Source organism: Ranitomeya variabilis, chromosome 2 (genome assembly GCF_051348905.1).
Source record: "Ranitomeya variabilis isolate aRanVar5 chromosome 2, aRanVar5.hap1, whole genome shotgun sequence".
Taxonomy (NCBI): domain Eukaryota; kingdom Metazoa; phylum Chordata; class Amphibia; order Anura; family Dendrobatidae; genus Ranitomeya; species Ranitomeya variabilis.
In genome coordinates, this window is record NC_135233.1 from 399,237,015 (window position 1) to 399,257,247 (window position 20,233).

Sequence of the window (20,233 nt, forward strand, 5' to 3'; positions counted from 1 at the left end):
CTCCTTGCTTGGGATGTCAATTTAGGTGGACTGCCATGTCTTGATAGGTTTGCACTTTTGCCTACTCCTACCATTTTTGGATGATGGATTGAACAGAGCTCCATGAGATATTCAGAACTTGGGCTATTTTTTGTAACCTTATCCTGCTTTACTCTTCTCCACAGCTTTATCTCTTTTCAACGGCACGATGACTTTTATGCTATTTTTGATCAAAACAGTGTTGCTCATAGCCCTGTGTTATTTAAATGCACTTTTGCTTTTTACTTATTTAGTTAAAGCAGGGTTTATGTTTATTTTTTTTAATTTCAGGATTTATTTAGGGGCATCAGTCTCTGGGGAGCTGAATGTATATACAACTCATAACTTTCAAATTTATAGTTTTAAAATAATGAGAAAACCCTGTATTATTTCCTTTACATGTCACAAATGCTTGTTACTTTGTGTTGATATCACAGAAAATCACAATAAGATAAATTAATGTTTATTAGTATAATGGGAAAAAATGTGGTTCTTTTTCAAGGCATTGTATGTTACGAATATATGGTAGAGGGACACAGGTGTTAGCAAAGATGTGGCGGTTACTCAGAAGCAACTATATTTGAGTGGAATTTATTGTTGATTTTTGTTTAAAGGTACTTTTGCTCAGATTTACAAAGAATTCAAATTTAAAAGGCCATCAAATTGTTAGACCCCAAACATGGACTTCTCCATAAAGTCTGTGTTACTGTTCGGATTCCCAAAGATCCGGTGTTTCCCACGTGCATGAAACACCATCTCTGATTGGCTGTAAGTTCGTTCCCACCAGTCAGAGTGCTGCTGTTCCCACGCTGTCGTATATATGGAACTCGACTATGAACTCCGCTCACCTTATTGACCTCACCGTTCTCAGCAGAGTTGTCAGGCTCAGCTCCATGTCTCCGGGATTCATAGCTGAGCAGTCGCATCATGTTCCTGCTCAGCCATGAAATACAGATGTAGCAAAGTTGGAGCGCATCGTGAGACATAAGGATTATAAGTGGACAGATGAGGAATATCGTGTTTTTTAATTTTTTTATTTTTAATTTTTCAAAATAAATGGGTAAAAGAGGGTGGGAAGTTTTATTTAAAATAAAGGACTTTGTTCTGACTGTGTCTTCATTATTACAATATGACTATGGGGATAGGAATGGGGGTGTCTTATAGACGCCACTCCGTTACTAACCTGTGGACTTGGTGTCAGTTGACACTACAAAGCTTTTCTAGGGCAGCTACAGGCTGCTATTTTTTTGGCTTTTAGGCTGGGGGGAGTATACATGGCCTCTTACCAGTCTGAGAATGCCAGCCCCCAGCTGTCTGCTTTAGCTTGGCTGGTTATCCCCAGCCAAAACGGCATGGGCACCACTCTATTTTTACTAACCAGCCAGGATAATGCTGAGAGTGGAGGGCTGCAGCTCGCAGAAAAATAGCGAAAATAAATCTGAACCCATGCCATTTTTTATTTATATATTTATTGCTCAGGTGCCAGCTGATGAATACTCTCATCAAGTGTTTTTTTGAGTTTCTACATCTTATGTTTATTAAGATCTCAGGTCTTGGGAAAATCTGCACAATTTGGTCAATTTAAATCTTGCTAGCTCTGCTCATCTCTACTAGCTATGCTCGCAGATCGATATGTTTCAATTGATTTTTATGGAATTTCCAAACATTGCATTTCACAAGTGCTGCACAAATGAGTGGAGAGAGCTGCGTATGTCCGGCCATGGACAGGGTGTGCAGCCATGACACTTCTGCAGCATGTCCTGTGAATATACCATACTGTACAATGGCAGCAGGCTTCTTTTGCTCCTCAGCACTGTTCCATGTATAACCTTGTGAATTTTGCACTCTCTCCCTTTGACACATTAAGTAAAGTTGCAGATTTTATGACTGACACTCCTGCTGTGCCCACCATGGTTTTATGGCCACTTTGGCGTTGGCTCCCACTGCTTTGCAGGTAGGAAAGTGCTGATCGTCACCTCTGTCACAGCAGACACCTTCCTTCATTAGAATATTTAGCCTAATAGTTCCCCTTACCATACCTCCCATGGAGGCTTCATTTCTTTAACACACAAGAAAGATTTCAGAGCGCAGAAAGTTAACTCTTCTGACATCTATGGCTACAGAATGTGCATTGTTTGGTGTCGCTGATATTGTGTTGTCATTGTACGAATCTCCTCCTGTAATAAGTTCTATAACAAAGAGCAGGAAACAATGGATAAAAGTAACTCCGCTCATAGTGATAGGACCAGAAATACTGCACAATATTTGTTTTTCTGTTACACAGGAAAGACATAAAAAAAGGCTTAACTGTTAAAACGTAACCAGAATTGTATTTGTTTTTCAATAAATATTAACAGGTACAGACGAAATGAAGAAGCTTTCCAATATATTATGTTGGAGAAATCTGCTTCTTTCTCCTCCTTGACTGATCGTATTTTCTCAATATTGTCAATTCATGGGTAAAATATGTCTTCAGTGAATACATAGCTGAGATATAAGATGACAGTTGGTGCTTATAAAGTTCTATGTAGGGAGGAGATAGAAGCAGAGTCTTTCGGCTGCAGGTTCTCCTGAATCCACAGTTACACTTTGTTTATTCTCTGCTTCTTTCAATGTCACTTCCATCAGGACGTAGAACATAGATCATTACTTCCTTGTGGCTTCTCCTTTTCTCGGTGTCACTTGTCGGTGGTCAATGAACTTGGTGTGAGCTGGACATTTTAGTAGAAGTTGAAGTTATTATATTTTTCTTTTTTAAATAATTTTTTTTTTAACTAAATAATAATCTTGCAGTTTCTTTTTCTCTGTGACTGCCTTGACATTGTTTGTGCTAATGATGTTACACTTCTTTCTAGAACCTTTCCTCGACTTTCTCCACCTGCCTCTTTTAGATTCAGTTTAATCCTTTTTATTTTATGTCCCTACAATTCATAACTTTGGCTAAAATGTAGTTTTCATTGCTAATAGGAATGAACAAATCTGCGAATAGGTAACAGTTTAGTGATTTGCTTCCTATAAATTCAGTAAAATGGGGAAGTGGCAGCCAAAATTTTTGCTGATTTGTAACCGTACAAGAAACGGCTTCTTCATGCCATATAATCGCCTCTTCCTCCTTCTTCACCGGTACCTCTGACTAGCTGGCCTCCAACCTTGGAAATTGCATGGCCTGAAGATTAGTCAGCACCTCAGTCAACATTTGCTGAGACATCAGAAGTGAGCGCAGAGCCAAAACCCCCTGTACTAAGTAAGGATTGAGGAAGAGAACGTCACGAGTCGGAGAAGAAAAGGCCTGGATGATGGGCCGCAGCGGGAAAGGGTGAGCTGTGTGGGGAGTCTCACGATATCTTTACCCTATATTTATTATGATCTGGGGTCCGTAAAGACCACAACAATTAATACGTTAATTTGATTTGTATTGAATAAATATCGGGCCAAATTTGATTGAACTGCCACATTCCAATTTCGACAGGTTATCTCTTCATTAATACTAAGAATACAAATTTTAAAGAGTGCCGAGAGCTGTGCTGAAAAGATAGAAAAATCAATTTGCCAGAGATCAATGGTTATCAAAGTTTGCAACTTTTTGAAGCGAAGCAAAAACAAATGATGCAAAAGTTTTGTTCTGAATGTCAGGCAGAGACTATGGGAGAAACAAATTTCCGACAATTTGCTAGAAGTGAACCTGAAACATGAGCCGTGCATGACGCCTGTCAGTCGTGCACCAGGTGACGAGTTTGATTTTATGATTTTGACACCAGTATTTTCCTCTTCCTTCCAGAAACCTGCAGGGATTGTTGAATACATTTATTTTTTTTTACCGTAGTGCAAACATTCAGTAAATTATTTAATCATGTTTCAAAACAAATTCTATTAAGGAAAAGCAACAAATGTGTCGTCTGACCCGTAAATTTATGCAGGAAAAATTAATTTAAAAGACCGGAGAATCCTAATAAACATTGCAACAAAAATTGCTCCTCGGAGAATTAATTAATTTTGTGTTAGGAATCCGCATATATTATGAAATCTCGCTGAGAAATGTGCGCATTGGACGCTGGCCTTCATATAGCGGGCGTCACACGGTTATATTTATATGCTAGATGTGCCCATACCTGCACGTGTTCCCCGGAGATTGGGAGACAAATGTCGCGTCTTGTAGCAATTAATAATCCAGAAATGACGAACAGGAATTAAGAGAGCAACATAAAAGCTTCATTACATCGAAAGAGTGGTATTACTTCATGGCACTGCGCCAAAGCCGCGCTATACACGGCGAGATGACGGCCGCCATTATATGCACTGGATATATACATGACACCTTCTGTTACCTGCAGACAATCATGTCAGTAATCAGGTCTGATCTGGGGATTTATGATGTGACGCCCGACGTGTAAAAAGACGATTAGCAAGTGACTGCAACCTCACCCGCTAATTATCACAGTATCGTATCCTAACAGCACAAAGAAGAGGTCACAAAGACAAGATAAAGAAATGCAGCAAAGAAAATACACAGCAACATCTGTAACTATAGTGGAGGCGAGAAGAGAGTATGGAAGTGATCTAATGAGTCATTGTATACACACAACTACTGCACCTTCTATACAGCAAAATGGAGCATGCTGGTATAACATGGGTACCGTCTCTATAGTATTATATGTGTACAGCTGGTATAACATGGGTACCGTCTCTATAGTATTATATGTGTACAGCTGGTATAGCATGGGTACCGTCTCTCCATTATTATATACTGTATGTACAGCTGGTATAACATGGGTACTGTCTCTATAGTATTATACATGTACAGCTGGTATAGCATGGGTACCGTCTCTCCATTATTATATATGTACAGCTGGTATAACATGGGTACCGTCTCTATAGTATTATACATGTACAGCTGGTATAACATGGGTACCGTCTCTATAGTATTATACATGTACAGCTGGTATAACATGGGTACCGTCTCTATAGTATTATACATGTACAGCTGGTATAACATGGGTACCGTCTCTATAGTATTATAAATGTACAGCTGGTATAACCTGGGCATCTCCTGTATATAATTATATATGTACAGCCGGTTCAACCCGGGCATCTCCTATATATAATTCTATATGCATAGCTGGTATAACCTGGGCATCTCCTGTATATAATTCTATATGCATAGCTGGTATTACCTGGGTATTTCCTGTATATAATTCTACATGGACAGCTGGTATAACCTGGGCATTTCATGTATATAATTATATATGTACAGCCGGTATAACCTGAGTATTTCCTGTATATAATTCTATATGCACAGCTGGTATAACCTGGGCATCTCCTGTATATGATAATATATATATACAGCCGGTTTAACCCGGGCATCTCCTGTGTATAATTCTATATGCATAGCTGGTATAACCTGGGCATCTCCTGTATATAATTATATATGTACAGCTGGTATAACATGGGCATCTCCTGCATATAATTATATATGTGCAGCTGGTATAACCTGGGCATCTCCTGTATATAATTATATACAGTGGGGCAAAAAAGTATTTAGTCAGTCAGCAATAGTGCAAGTTCCACCACTTAAAAAGATGAGAGGCGTCTGTAATTTACATCATAGGTAGACCTCAACTATGGGAGACAAACTGAGAAAAAAAAATCCAGAAAATCACATTGTCTGTTTTTTTTATCATTTTATTTGCATTTTATGGTGGAAAATAAGTATTTGGTCAGAAACAAACAATCAAGATTTCTGGCTCTCACAGACCTGTAACTTCTTCTTTAAGAGTCTCCTCTTTCCTCCACTCATTACCTGTAGTAATGGCACCTGTTTAAACTTGTTATCAGTATAAAAAGACACCTGTGCACACCCTCAAACAGTCTGACTCCAAACTCCACTATGGTGAAGACCAAAGAGCTGTCAAAGGACACCAGAAACAAAATTGTAGCCCTGCACCAGGCTGGGAAGACTGAATCTGCAATAGCCAACCAGCTTGGAGTGAAGAAATCAACAGTGGGAGCAATAATTAGAAAATGGAAGACATACAAGACCACTGATAATCTCCCTCGATCTGGGGCTCCACGCAAAATCCCACCCCGTGGGGTCAGAATGATCACAAGAACGGTGAGCAAAAATCCCAGAACCACGCGGGGGGACCTAGTGAATGAACTGCAGAGAGCTGGGACCAATGTAACAAGGCCTACCATAAGTAACACACTACGCCACCATGGACTCAGATCCTGCAGTGCCAGACGTGTCCCACTGCTTAAGCCAGTACATGTCCGGGCCCGTCTGAAGTTTGCTAGAGAGCATTTGGATGATCCAGAGGAGTTTTGGGAGAATGTCCTATGGTCTGATAAAACCAAACTGGAACTGTTTGGTAGAAACACAACTTGTCGTGTTTGGAGGAAAAAGAATACTGAGTTGCATCCATCAAACACCATACCTACTGTAAAGCATGGTGGTGGAAACATCATGCTTTGGGGCTGTTTCTCTGCAAAGGGGCCGGGACGACTGATCCGGGTACATGAAAGAATGAATGGGGCCATGTATCGTGAGATTTTGAGTGCAAACCTCCTTCCATCAGCAAGGGCATTGAAGTTGAAACGTGGCTGGGTCTTTCAACATGACAATGATCCAAAGTACACCGCCAGGGCAACGAAGGAGTGGCTTCGTAAGAAGCAATTCAAGGTCCTGGAGTGGCCTAGCCAGTCTCCAGATCTCAACCCTATAGAAAACCTTTGGAGGGAGTTTAAAGTTCGTGTTGCCAAGCGAAAAGCCAAAAACATCACTGCTCTATAGGAGATCTGCATGGAGGAATGGGCCAAAATACCAACAACAGTGTGTGGCAACCTTGTGAAGACTTACAGAAAACGTTTGACCTCTGTCATTGCCAACAAAGGATTTATTACAAAGTATTGAGATGAAATTTTGTTTCCGACCAAATACTTATTTTCCACCATAAAATGCAAATAAAATGATAATAAAACAGACAATGTGATTTTCTGGATTTTTTTTTCTCAGTTTGTCTCCCATAGTTGAGGTCTACCTATGATGTAAATTACAGACGCCTCTCATCTTTTTAAGTGGTGGAACTTGCACTATTGCTGACTGACTAAATACTTTTTTGCCCCACTGTATATACAGCTGGTATAACCTGGGCATCTCCTGTATATAATTATATATGTACAGCTGGTATAACCTGGGCATCTCCTGTATATAATTACATATGTACAGCTGGTATAACCTGGGCATCTCCTGTATATAATTATATATGTTCAGTTGGTATAACATTGGCATCTCCTGTATATAATTATATATGTACAGCTGGTATAACATGGGTATCTCCTGTATATAATTTTATATGGATAGCTGGTATAACCTTGGCATCTCCTGTATATAATTATATATGTACAGCCGGTGTAACCTGGGTATTTCCTGTATATAATTTTATATACATAGCTGGTATAACCTGGGTATTTTCTCTATATAATTATATATGTACAGCTGGTATAACCTGGGGATCTCCTGTATATAATTCTATATAGATAACTGGTACGAGTTACAAGTTGGTGATTTATTATTTTGTTATGGATTAGCGCCAGTATAACACAGTGACATTTCATATATCCATTTGAAGGAAGAGACTCTTGATGTCACAGGGTCAGAATCTGCTGAGTGAAGAAGAAACATTAGAAAATGGCGACCTTTATCTTAGAACCAGTGGCGTAGGAAGGGGGGTGCGGGGGGGGCGGGCCGCCCCGGGCGGCACAATGCCGGGGGCGGCTCCGACCCAGGGAGGAGGAGGAAGAAAGAAAAAAAATTGAGACGCGGGCCCTTTAAATCTTCGGGCGGCGCCGACGCCACCGCCACAACCAGGGCCGCCATACCAGCTGGCATTGGGCCCCCCGTTCTAATCCTCACCTCTCCTGGTTCCTGCGGCAGCTGCAGCTTCTTCACCGCTCTCTGACTCTGCGACGTCTCAGGGCAGAGGGTGCGATGACGTCATCACTGCGCGCTCAGCCTCTCTGTCCTGAGCGTTGCAGAGCCGGAGAGACGCTGAGTGCACGGGACCTGCGCTGGGAACGGGAGAGGTGAGGATTTTACTTTTTTTTTTTTTCTTTATGTCTGACTCAGACAGACAGATTGCTGGAGACAGACTGGGGGCAGATTGCTGGAGACAGACTGGGGGCAGATTGCTGGAGACAGACTGGGGGCAGATTGCTGGAGACAGACTGGGGGCAGATTGCTGGAGACACACTGGGGGCAGATTGCTGGAGACACACTGGGGGCAGATTGCTGGAGACACACTGGGGGCAGATTGCTGGAGACACACTGGGGGCAGATTGCTGGAGACAGACTGGGGGCAGATTGCTGGAGACACACTGGGGGCAGATTGCTTGAGACACACTGGGGGCAGATTGCTTGAGACACACTGGGGGCAGATTGCTGGAGACACACTGGGGGCAGATTGCTTGAGACACACTGGGGGCAGATTGCCGGAGACACACTGGGGGCAGATTGCCGGAGACACACTGGGGGCAGATTGCCGGAGACACACTGGGGGCAGATTGCCGGAGACACACTGGGGGCAGATTGCCGGAGACACACTGGGGGCAGATTGCCGGAGACACACTGGGGGCAGATTGCTGGGCACACTGGGGCAGATTGCTGGACACACTGGGGGCAATGCTGGACACACTGGGGGCAATGCTGGACACTGGGGCAGATTGCTGGACACACTGGGGGCAATGCTGGACACTGGGGCAGATTGCTGGACACACTGGGGGCAATGCTGGACACTGGGGGAGATTGCTGGACACTGGGGGAGATTGCTGGACACTGGGGGAGATTGCTGGACACACTGGGGGCAATGCTGGACACTGGGGCAGATTGCTGGACACACTGGGGGCAATGCTGGACACTGGGGCAGATTGCTGGACACACTGGGGGCAATGCTGGACACTGGGGCAGATTGCTGGACACACTGGGGGCAATGCTGGACACTGGGGCAGATTGCTGGACACACTGGGGGCAATGCTGGACACTGGGGGAGATTGCTGGACACACTGGGGGCAATGCTGGACACTGGGGGAGATTGCTGGACACACTGGGGGCAATGCTGGACACTGGGGCAGATTGCTGGACACACTGGGGGCAATGCTGGACACTGGGGGAGATTGCTGGACACACTGGGGGCAATGCTGGACACTGGGGGAGATTGCTGGACACACTGGGGGCAATGCTGGACACTGGGGGAGATTGCTGGACACACTGGGGGCAATGCTGGACACTGGGGGAGATTGCTGGACACACTGGGGGCAATGCTGGACACTGGGGGAGATTGCTGGACACACTGGGGGCAATGCTGGACACACTGGGGGCAATGCTGGACACTGGGGCAGATTGCTGGACACACCGGGGGCAATGCTGGACACTGGGGCAGATTGCTGAACACACTGGGGGCAATGCTGGACACTGGGGGAGATTGCTGGACACACTGGGGGCAATGCTGGACACTGGGGCAGATTGCTGGACACACTGGGGGCAATGCTGGACACTGGGGCAGATTGCTGGACACACTGGGGGCAATGCTGGACACTGGGGCAGATTGCTGGACACACTGGGGGCAATGCTGGACACTGGGGCAGATTGCTGGACACACTGGGGGCAGATTGCTGGACACTGGGGCAGATTGCTGGACACTGGGGCAGATTGCTGGACACACTGGGGGCAATGCTGGACACTGGGGCAGATTGCTGGACACACTGGGGGCAATGCTGGACACACTGGGGCAATGCTGGACACTGCGCCTGTGCGGCCGCCCTGCTTGTGAATCCCAGCCCCGAACTCTGCATAATGCATAACACACTGCAGGGCTGGGATTACCAAGGTGGGTGGCCGCACAGGCGCAGTCTGCAAGCCTGGCTGTGACGTCAGACGGCCAGAGCTCTCTGCGCCTGCACCAAACAGCGATACACAGCGCAGGCACCGGATTTCATGGGTAAACAGTGCTGAGGGGACGGTGCCCGTCGTTGAGTGACGGCAATGGGGGGGGGCGCCAAACTCGGAAACAGCCCCGGGCGGCAAAAGCTCTAGCTACGCCAGTGCTTAGAACCCTCTCCTTGTGATGAGCGGCAGCATCGCTCCTTCCCATCACTGATCGGTGCAGCTCGCCGGTCACATTGCACCAGTTCTGGCCGCGAGTTGCTGATCAGCCTCAGGTTTAATTTCCTCCATTAATATCACAGTGAAGCTTCGCCGATTGTTTTGCTGCCAATGATGAAGTTTGTCTCCGGCTGTCGGAGTACAGCTCTGATTATGTTACTTAACAGCATTAAGCAAAGTCACTCAGATGATTAAATTTCTGACCTAATTAATCACATTTCATCATTTTTCAGAGGGAAAGGGTGTTTTTTATTAAGATAATTATAATATTGAAATTGCTAAGGAAGAAAAAGGATCTTATTAAAGGTTAGACATGGAATATTGAGCAGTTTTCCCTGGACGTGTTTTATAGATTGAGGTCAGAGCTGAGCCATACAAATCAAATTCATTTATAATCTTAAGAAATGAACCAGGCAAATTCAAGCAATTAGTTTCTTTATTTATGCAAATCACCAGAAATGCCCAATTTTACAAAATTCACAATATTGATTCAGCCAGAGAAGGCTCAAATGATCTGGTTCACAGCCTGGCGGGCTCCCCTATAATTCCTGGCAGCTGTCACTTTACATGGCATATCACAGTTCATCAGGACTAACAGATTCTATAGAAAAGCTGAGGCAGGGAAGGCAGCTGCCATTGTGTGCTCAAACTGGGAAGAGTGAGGACGTCAGAGCTCAGAGCTTAGTAATAGAGAAGAGATACAAAACCATAAAATATTAAAGAAGATGGGCAGATAGACCCCATTTCATCATTTGAGAATATTCATAAGACACTTTCCTTTTTGTCTGGTGGTGTTAGTTGCCGGTTTTGGTACCAAACTCATTAAAATGGTGCATATGATTCACAAATATGGAGCAAAGTAAAAAAAAACAGACTTTTTTCTTATCTTAAACTGTTTTTCAAATCTGCATGAAAAAGTTTGATGTACTCAAAAATGCACCAGGGCAACGTAAGTGAAATGTGCCAAGTGGTGCAATTTTTTTTAAAAAAATTGTAATTAATGAATCGTTCAAAAACATCAAAAATTGCCCACAAAACAGAAAAAACACAGGAGAGAACGTTTAAAATAGATTTGAAAATAAAAAAGTCGCAAAACACAGAAAATTTGACAAAAAACAGGTGCAAAGGCAATGATAAATCAGGGCCATTGTGTAAGACAGCACCATAGTTAAAAAGTACAAGCCCATCAGTCACTTACAAGTCCAAGCAATGACTGTCAACACAGAACTCTGGATGTCTCCAAAATAAGAAACTTTGAGCACTTCCACTTAGAGAAACTCCTTAGGGTCATTCCTTCTTCAGCGTGCCATGGCCACATCAAAATGGTTAGCTGGTAATCCCCCTAGATAGATAGCACCCCAGCACATGGCCTGATAACCTTTCAAAACATAAATTACTGGTACAAAGCACAGAACACAGCAGACTCTGTATATACTGAGATGTTTGCAAAGATTGAATACGTGAACTTTAAGTTGTTTTACTGCTATATTGAATATGCTTCTAAATATAGTTTATTTAGTGCACAAATTGACCAAGTTACGCCTTGTCATGGCTGGTGTGCACACACATATTGGCCAGTTTGTTTGTTGTGGCTGGTGTGCACATACTGTACATATTGGCCAGTTTGTGTGTTGCTGGTGTGCACACACGTATTGGCCAGGTTGTTTGTTGTGGCTGGTGTGCACACACATATTGGCCAGTTTGTGTGTTGCTGGTGTGCACACACGTATTGGCCAGTTTGTTTGTTGTGGCTGGTGTGCACATACATATTGGCTAGTTTGTTTATGTCTGGTGTGCACACACGTATTGGCCAGTATGTTTGTTATGTCTGGTGTGCACTCACATATTGGCCACTTTCTTTGTTGTGTCTGGTGTGCACACGCATATTGGCCAGTTTGTTTGTTGTGGTTGGTGTGCACGCATGTATTGGCCAGTTTGTTTGTTTTGGCTGGTGTGCACACATGTATTGGCTAGTTTGTTTGTTGTGTCTGTTGTGCCCACATGTACAGTGTATTGGCTAGTTTTTTTGTTGTGGCTGGTGTGCACACATGTATTGGCCAGTTTGTTTGTTGTGGCTGGTGTGCAGGCATGTATTGGCCAATTTGTTTGTTGCTGGTGTGCACACACATATTGGCCAGTTTGTTTGTTGTGTCTGGTGTGCACACACATATTGGTCAGTTTGTTGAGTCTGGTGTGCACACACATATTGGTCAGTTTGTTGAGTCTGGTGTGCACACACCTATTGGCCAGTTTGTGAACTAAATACCTTTATTTTATCCGTATATTCTACATGGCAGCAATGCAGTTTATGTTTCATATATTCAATGTTTGCAGACATCTTGGCGCACACTGTCTGCCGCTGGGTTCTTTGGCTTATATTATGCAGTCACTGCAGCTTGCACGTATTCACACTTGCTTCATTCGGTAAGACGTATTGGTCAGTTTAGCATTTTATTATTACTATTTTTATAGCACCATTTATTCCATGGCATTTTGTAAGTGTCTGGTACCATGCACATTACATTAGGAGCATTAGTTAGAAGATGTAGATCTCATTACAAGAAAGAAAGTTTCTGCACCCTTCGCTCTCCTCATTGGTTGGGAGTCAATGATGAAGATTTTCACTTCTAACCTTACTCCATGGTCAGAACTGACTGGAAGAAGTGAGGTGTGAACTATAGAAGATAGTGGTCCCTGAAGCTCAGCTAAGTCTGGGGTCTTCTAAGTTTATTATGAGGGTCTCTGAATTGCCGAGCCAATATTTATGGCCATCCATAGACTTCAATGGGAAAAGGACACATAAACGTCTGAATGTGAACACAACTTTGTCTGACATTTGTAGTAACTTAAGGACTACGGCAAATAAAGAAAAGAAAGTCAGAAAATAAATTACCTGTGAAGCAAAGGAGAATAGGAGGAAACAATATTGGGTCATAACTATTAAACCGCAGATATATAAAATGTTATTGCAAAGTGTTGAATCAACAGAATCCTGAACAAAGGATTCAGGGCGAGATGATCAAGAAAGAATGCAAACTAATGGAGCCATTAAAGGCGACACCTTAGGCGATCATTAGGAATAGACTTGGTATGTTTATAAGCTAATGTTAAGATAAGTACAGTTGTGTGTGAGCCCAGAGCGGCACAAGCTGCAATTATTTCCCTGCACTTCGCACTTACACAAGTTCTCTTGTGAGATGTTCATTTATAATGTATTTTAAAAGGGTTCAAAACCTAAATTTGCCGAGATATAAAAGTTTTTGAAGTTTCTCTACATTACATTTATATGAAAAAGAAACATGGGGATCGAAAGGGAAAGGTTAGTGTCCCTTTAAATGAATTGACCACTTTCCCTATCTTCTATCAGCACAAAATAAGTTAATAACTGATGTTCATTATGTCTGGAAGTGATAGTAAACGGTATTGTACCACTAATCCCTCCGATCTTCAGCATTTGGATTCTAAACCATCATTTTTAGGTGAAGCGGCCTCCATAGCTAGTTACTCACATTAGAGACCACTTTTCATGGGACTTACCTAAGAAAGTTTGCTGTGAGTCCATCTGATATTTTCCTTGTAGAAACAGCAAATAAAATATGCACAATTCCCAAATAAAGTAGCAATGTTTCACTGTCCGTGACCTCATCAGGGTGACACATAAGCTTCATACGCCATCACTTCTGTACAGTCAGCCATGTGCTAGAAAACCTGTGCTGAGAAGAAAGGGAAGGACGAAGTCCTTCTAGAAAAATCTGTACTGAACCCTAGCCAAGAAATAAATCAATAAAGAAGAAATATAGCTCTTAGGCCTCATTCACACGTCAGTATTTGGTCTGCATTCTGCATCAGTGTTTCTATGTCAAACCCCGGAGTGGAACTTACAGCGAAAAACTGTAAGGCTGGGGTCACACTAGAGAGGAATATGGATGAGCGAGAGGCGCAAAAACAAAGCATTACACTCGGACCAATGTTTCTTTATGGGGCAGCTCCTATCTGCCGTATATTTATCAGCTGTATTTTACGGGCTGAGAAAATCGCAGCATGCTGCGATTGTCAGAGTATTCCTCCAAAAATCCGCCAATGCAATTCTATGGGGCGAGAGAATATACGGATTACACACGGACCACACGTCTGACTTGCAAGAACTACGCACCGATGTTCTATAGAAAAGCCGGTAATTCCTGTGCGCTTACAGTAAAATCACACTGACAGGCTAGAATAGAATAGATAGAATAAATGTGTACACATAGTATAGGTATATATATATATATATATATATATATATATATATATATATATATGTGTGTGTGTGTGTCAGTGACACACACATATATACAGTGGGGCAAAAAAGTATTTAGTCAGTCAGCAATAGTGCAAGTTCCACCACTTAAAAAGATGAGAGGCGTCTGTAATTTACATCATAGGTAGACCTCAACTATGGGAGACAAACTGAGAAAAAAAAATCCAGAAAATAACATTGTCTGTTTTTTTATCATTTTATTTGCATATTATGGTGGAAAATAAGTATTTGGTCAGAAACAAACAATCAAGATTTCTGGCTCTCACAGACCTGTAACTTCTTCTTTAAGAGTCTCCTCTTTCCTCCACTCATTACCTGTAGTAATGGCACCTGTTTGAACTTGTTATCAATATAAAAAGACACCTGTGCACACCCTCAAACAGTCTGACTCCAAACTCCACTATGGTGAAGACCAAAGAGCTGTCAAAGGACACCAGAAACAAAATTGTAGCCCTGCACCAGGCTGGGAAGACTGAATCTGCAATAGCCAACCAGCTTGGAGTGAAGAAATCAACAGTGGGAGCAATAATTAGAAAATGGAAGACATTCAAGAACACTGATAATCTCCCTCGATCTGGGGCTCCACGCAAAATCCCACCCCGTGGGGTCAGAATGATCTCAAGAACGGTGAGCAAAAATCCCAGAACCACGCGGGGGGACCTAGTGAATGAACTGCAGAGAGCTGGGACCAATGTAACAAGGCCTACCATAAGTAACACACTACGCCACCATGGTCTCAGATCCTGCAGTGCCAGACGTGTCCCACTGCTTAAGCCAGTACATGTCCGGGCCCGTCTTAAGTTTGCTAGAGAGCATTTGGATGATCCAGAGGAGTTTTGGGAGAATGTCCTATGGTCTGATGAAACCAAACTGGAACTGTTTGGTAGAAACACAACTTGTCGTGTTTGGAGGAAAAAGAATACTGAGTTGCATCCATCAAACACCATACCTACTGTAAAGCATGGTGGTGGAAACATCATGCTTTGGGGCTGTTTCTCTGCAAAGGGGCCAGGACGACTGATCTGGGTACATGAAATAATGAATGGGGCCATGTATCGTGAGATTTTGAGTGCAAACCTCCTTCCATCAGCAAGGGCATTGAAGATGAAACGTGGCTGGGTCTTTCAACATGACAATGATCCAAAGCACACCGCCAGGGCAACGAAGGAGTGGCTTCGTAAGAAGCATTTCAAGGTCCTGGAGTGGCCTAGCCAGTCTCCAGATCTCAACCCTATAGAAAACCTTTGGAGGGAGTTGAAAGTCCGTGTTGCCAAGCGAAAAGCCAAAAACATCACTGCTCTAGAGGAGATCTGCATGGAGGAATGGGCCAACATACCAACAACAGTGTGTGGCAACCTTGTGAAGACTTACAGAAAACGTTTGACCTCTGTCATTGCCAACAAAGGATATATTACAAAGTATTGAGATGAAATTTTGTTTCTGACCAAATACTTATTTTCCACCATAATATGCAAATAAAATGATAAAAAAACAGACAATGTGATTTTCTGGATTTTTTTTTCTCAGTTTGTCTCCCATAGTTGAGGTCTACCTATGATGTAAATTACAGACGCCTCTCATCTTTTTAAGTGGTGGAACTTGCACTATTGCTGACTGACTAAATACTTTTTTGCCCCACTGTATATATATACACTCACTGGCCACTTTATTAGGTACACCATGCTAGTAACGGGTTGGACCCCTTTTGCCTTCAGAACTGCCTCAATTCTTCGTGGCATAGATTCAACAAGGTGCTGGAAGCATTCCTCAGAGATTTTGGTCCATATTGACATGATGGCATCACACAGTTGCCGCAGATTTGTCGGCTGCACATCCCTGATGCGAATCTCCCGTTCCACCACATCCCAAAGATTTCATGTTGTTTACGCCAAATTCTGACCCTACCATCCGAATGTCGCAGCAGAAATCGAGACTCATCAGACCAAGCAACGTTTTTCCAATCTTCTACTGTCCAATTTCGATGAGCTTGTGCAAATTGTAGCCTCAGTTTCCTGTTCTTAGCTGAAAGGAGTGGTACCCGGTGTGGTCTTCTGCTGCTGTAGCCCATCTGCCTCAAAGTTCGACGCACTGTGCGTTCAGAGATGCTCTTAGGCCTACATTGGTTGTAACGGGTGGCGATTTGAGTCACTGTTGCCTTTCTATCAGCTCGAACCATTCTGCCCATTCTCCTCTGACCTCTGGCATCAACAAGGCATTTCCGCCCACAGAACTGCCGCTTACTGGATTTTTTTTCTTTTTCGGACCATTCTCTGTAAACCCTAGAGATGGTTGTGCGTGAAAATCCCAGTAGATCAGCAGTTTCTGAAATACTCAGACCAGCCCTTCTGGCACCAACAACCATGCCACGTTCAAAGGCACTCAAATCACCTTTCTTCCCCATACTGATGCTCGGTTTGAACTGCAGGAGATTGTCTTGACCATGTCTACATGCCTAAATGCACTGAGTTGCCGCCATGTGATTGGCTGATTAGAAATTAAGTGTTAACAAGAAGTTGGACAGGTGTACCTAATAAAGTGGCCAGTGAGTGTATATATATATATATATATATATATATATATATATATATATATATATACAGTGCCTACAAGTAGTATTCAACCCCCTGCAGATTTAGCAGGTTTACACATTTGGAATTAACTTGGCATTGTGACATTTGGACTGTAGATCAGCCTGGAAGTGTGAAATGCACTGCAGCAAAAAAGAATGTTATTTCTTTGCTTATTTTTTTTTTTAAATTGGGAAAAGTTTTTTCAGAGGGTCATTTATTATTCAACCCCTCAACCCACCAGAATTCTGTTTGGTTCCCCTAAAGTATTAAGAAGTAGTTCAGGCACAAAGAACAATGAGCTTCACATGTTTGGATTAATTATCTCTTTTTCCAGCCTTTTCTGACTATTTAAGACCCTCCCCAAACTTGTGAACAGCACTCAAACATGGTCAACATGGGAAAGACAAAGGAGCATTCTAAGGCCATCAGAGACAAGATCGTGGAGGGTCACAAGGCTGGCAAGGGGTACAAAACCCTTTCCAAGGAGGTGGGCCTAGCTGTCTCCACTGTTGGGAGCATCATCCGGAAGTGGAAGGCTTATGGAACTACTGTTAGCCTTCCACGGCCTGGACAGCCTTTGAATGTTTCCTCCCGTGCCGAGGCCAGGCTTGTCCGAAGAGTCAAGGCTAACCCAAAGACAACAAGGAAGGAGCTCCGGGAAGATCTCATGGCAGTGGGGACATTGGTTTCAGTCAATACCATAAGTAACGTACTCCACCGCAATGGTCTCCGTTCCAGACGAGCCCGTAAGGTACCTTTACTTTCAAAGTGTCATGTCAAGGCTCGTCTACAGTTTGCTCATGATCACTTGGAGGACTCTGAGACTGACTGGTTCAAGGTTCTCTGGTCTGATGAGACCAAGATCGAGATCTTTGGTGCCAACCACACACGTGACGTTTGGAGACTGGATGGCACTACATACGACCCCAAGAATACCATCCCTACAGTCAAGCATGGTGGTGGCAGCATCATGCTGTGGGGCTGTTTCTCAGCCAAGGGGCCTGGCCATCTGGTCCGCATCCATGGGAAGATGGATAGCACGGCCTACCTGGAGATTTTGGCCAAGAACCTCCGCTCCTCCATCAAGGATCTTAAGATGGGTCGTCATTTCATCTTCCAACAAGACAACGACCCAAAGCACACAGCCAAGAAAACCAAGGCCTGGTTCAAGAGGCAAAAAATCAAGGTGTTGCAGTGGCTAAGTCAGTCTCCTGACCTTAACACAATTGATAACTTGTGGAAGGAGCTCAAGATTAAAGTCCACATGAGACACCCAAAGAACCTAGATAACTTGGAGAAGATCTGCATGGAGGAGTGGGCCAAGATAACTCCAGAGACCTGTGCCGGCCTGATCAGGTCTTATAAAAGACGATTATTAGCTGTAATTGCAAACAAAGGTTATTCCACAAAATATTAAACCTAGGGGTTGAATAATAATTGACCCACACTTTTATGTTTAAAATTTATAAAAATTTAACTGAGCAACAAAACTTTTTGGTTTGTAAGATTTATGCATCTGTTAATAAATCCTGCTCTTGTTTGAAGTTTGAAGGCTCTAACTTATTTGCATCTTATTAAACCTGCTAAATCTGCAGGGGGTTGAATACTACTTTTAGGCACTGTGTATATATATATATATATATATATATATATATATATATATATATATATATATATTTATATTTCATACAGAGCCAGATAGCAAAAAAGCCGGTAATTCAATTGTCGGCTTTTGCTAAATAATTCCCGAACCCGACAGGATACGAGACATGGTTACATGCAGTAAACCATTACATATCCGTTATATTTTTATATATTCCTCACTAATAATGTTAGCAGTTTGTGTGTAAAATTTGGAAGCGCTGGGTGTTAAATTAAGAAAGTCAGTGACTGAGGGCAGATATTAATAGCCTAGAGAGGGTCCATGGTTATTGCCCCCCCCAGCAAAAGCATCTTCCCCCAGCCACCCCAGAAAAGGCGCATCTATAAGATGCGCCTATTCGGGCACTTAGCCTCTCTCTTCCCACTGCACTGTAGCATTGGCATATGGGGTAATAAGGGGTTAATGTCACCTTGCTATTGTAATAGTAGGAAAGGGTTAATAACACACACACATTAAGAAAAAAGTATTTTATTGAAAGAAAGAAAGAAACACACAGGTTTTTAATATGTTTATTGTACGCTCAATCCAACCGAAGACCCCCTTCTCCTGTAAAAAAAATCCAAAACAAAAAAGCAACAATATCCCATACCTGTCCTCCGTACAGTCATGTCCCACACTGTAATCCATCTCAAGGGGTTAGGTACAGTTACAACCAGCTAATGCTTCTGCTCCCGGCTGTTAAAGATTGGGGAATGAATGAAATGCAGGGGGCGGATCTTCATTGACTAGCGGTGACGTCACTAAAGCTCTGCCCCCTGGTGGCATGAACTCATATGAACTGTAGCGTGGGAAAGTTTCTGAATATTTTCCCAGATCATAGTTTTTGAATTTCCACAAAAATTTAAAATGACCAATAAATTTCGTTCAACTTCACAATTGTGTTCCACTTGTTGTTGATTCTTCACCAAAAATTTACATTTGGTATCTTTATGTTTAAAGCATGATATGTGGCAAAAAGGTTGAAAAGTTCCAGGGAGCCAAATACTTTTGCAAGGCACTGTATGCCATAGAGTGGTCTGTGGCCACGAAGGCTAAAACACCACTGACATTAACACTTTAATGTCCGGTTACTGTTCATAGGCTTCATGTGGGGAAATATTGAATAATATTTACCCCCCAATGCCCCCAATACCTCCAAGGGTAGGGACTGAATAATACCCAACCCCATTTAAGATGGCTTATCAAAAAAACCTATAAAGGAAAATAAAGGGGAAAAATTGAATAATACTTACCCCTGAATAACAGCCAACAGCCATTTTAAATGGGAGCAGTAATTTCATTGTATATTCACCCCTAATGGCTATTACTGTAGGATGGGACATTACTATCTAATATGTATTTTTAAATGAGCACAATTTCATTGTTATTGTTATAGTTTAATAAAAGTTACATTTTATCTTAGAATCCTTAGTTAGGTGCTAGCAAACAAGGAGCATGAAGCTTCTTATGTGGTGGGCTTGGGATGGGGGCGCCAGACCTGCACCTCCGCTCACAGGCTGCTCCTGGAAGAGGCCTCATTTCTATCATTT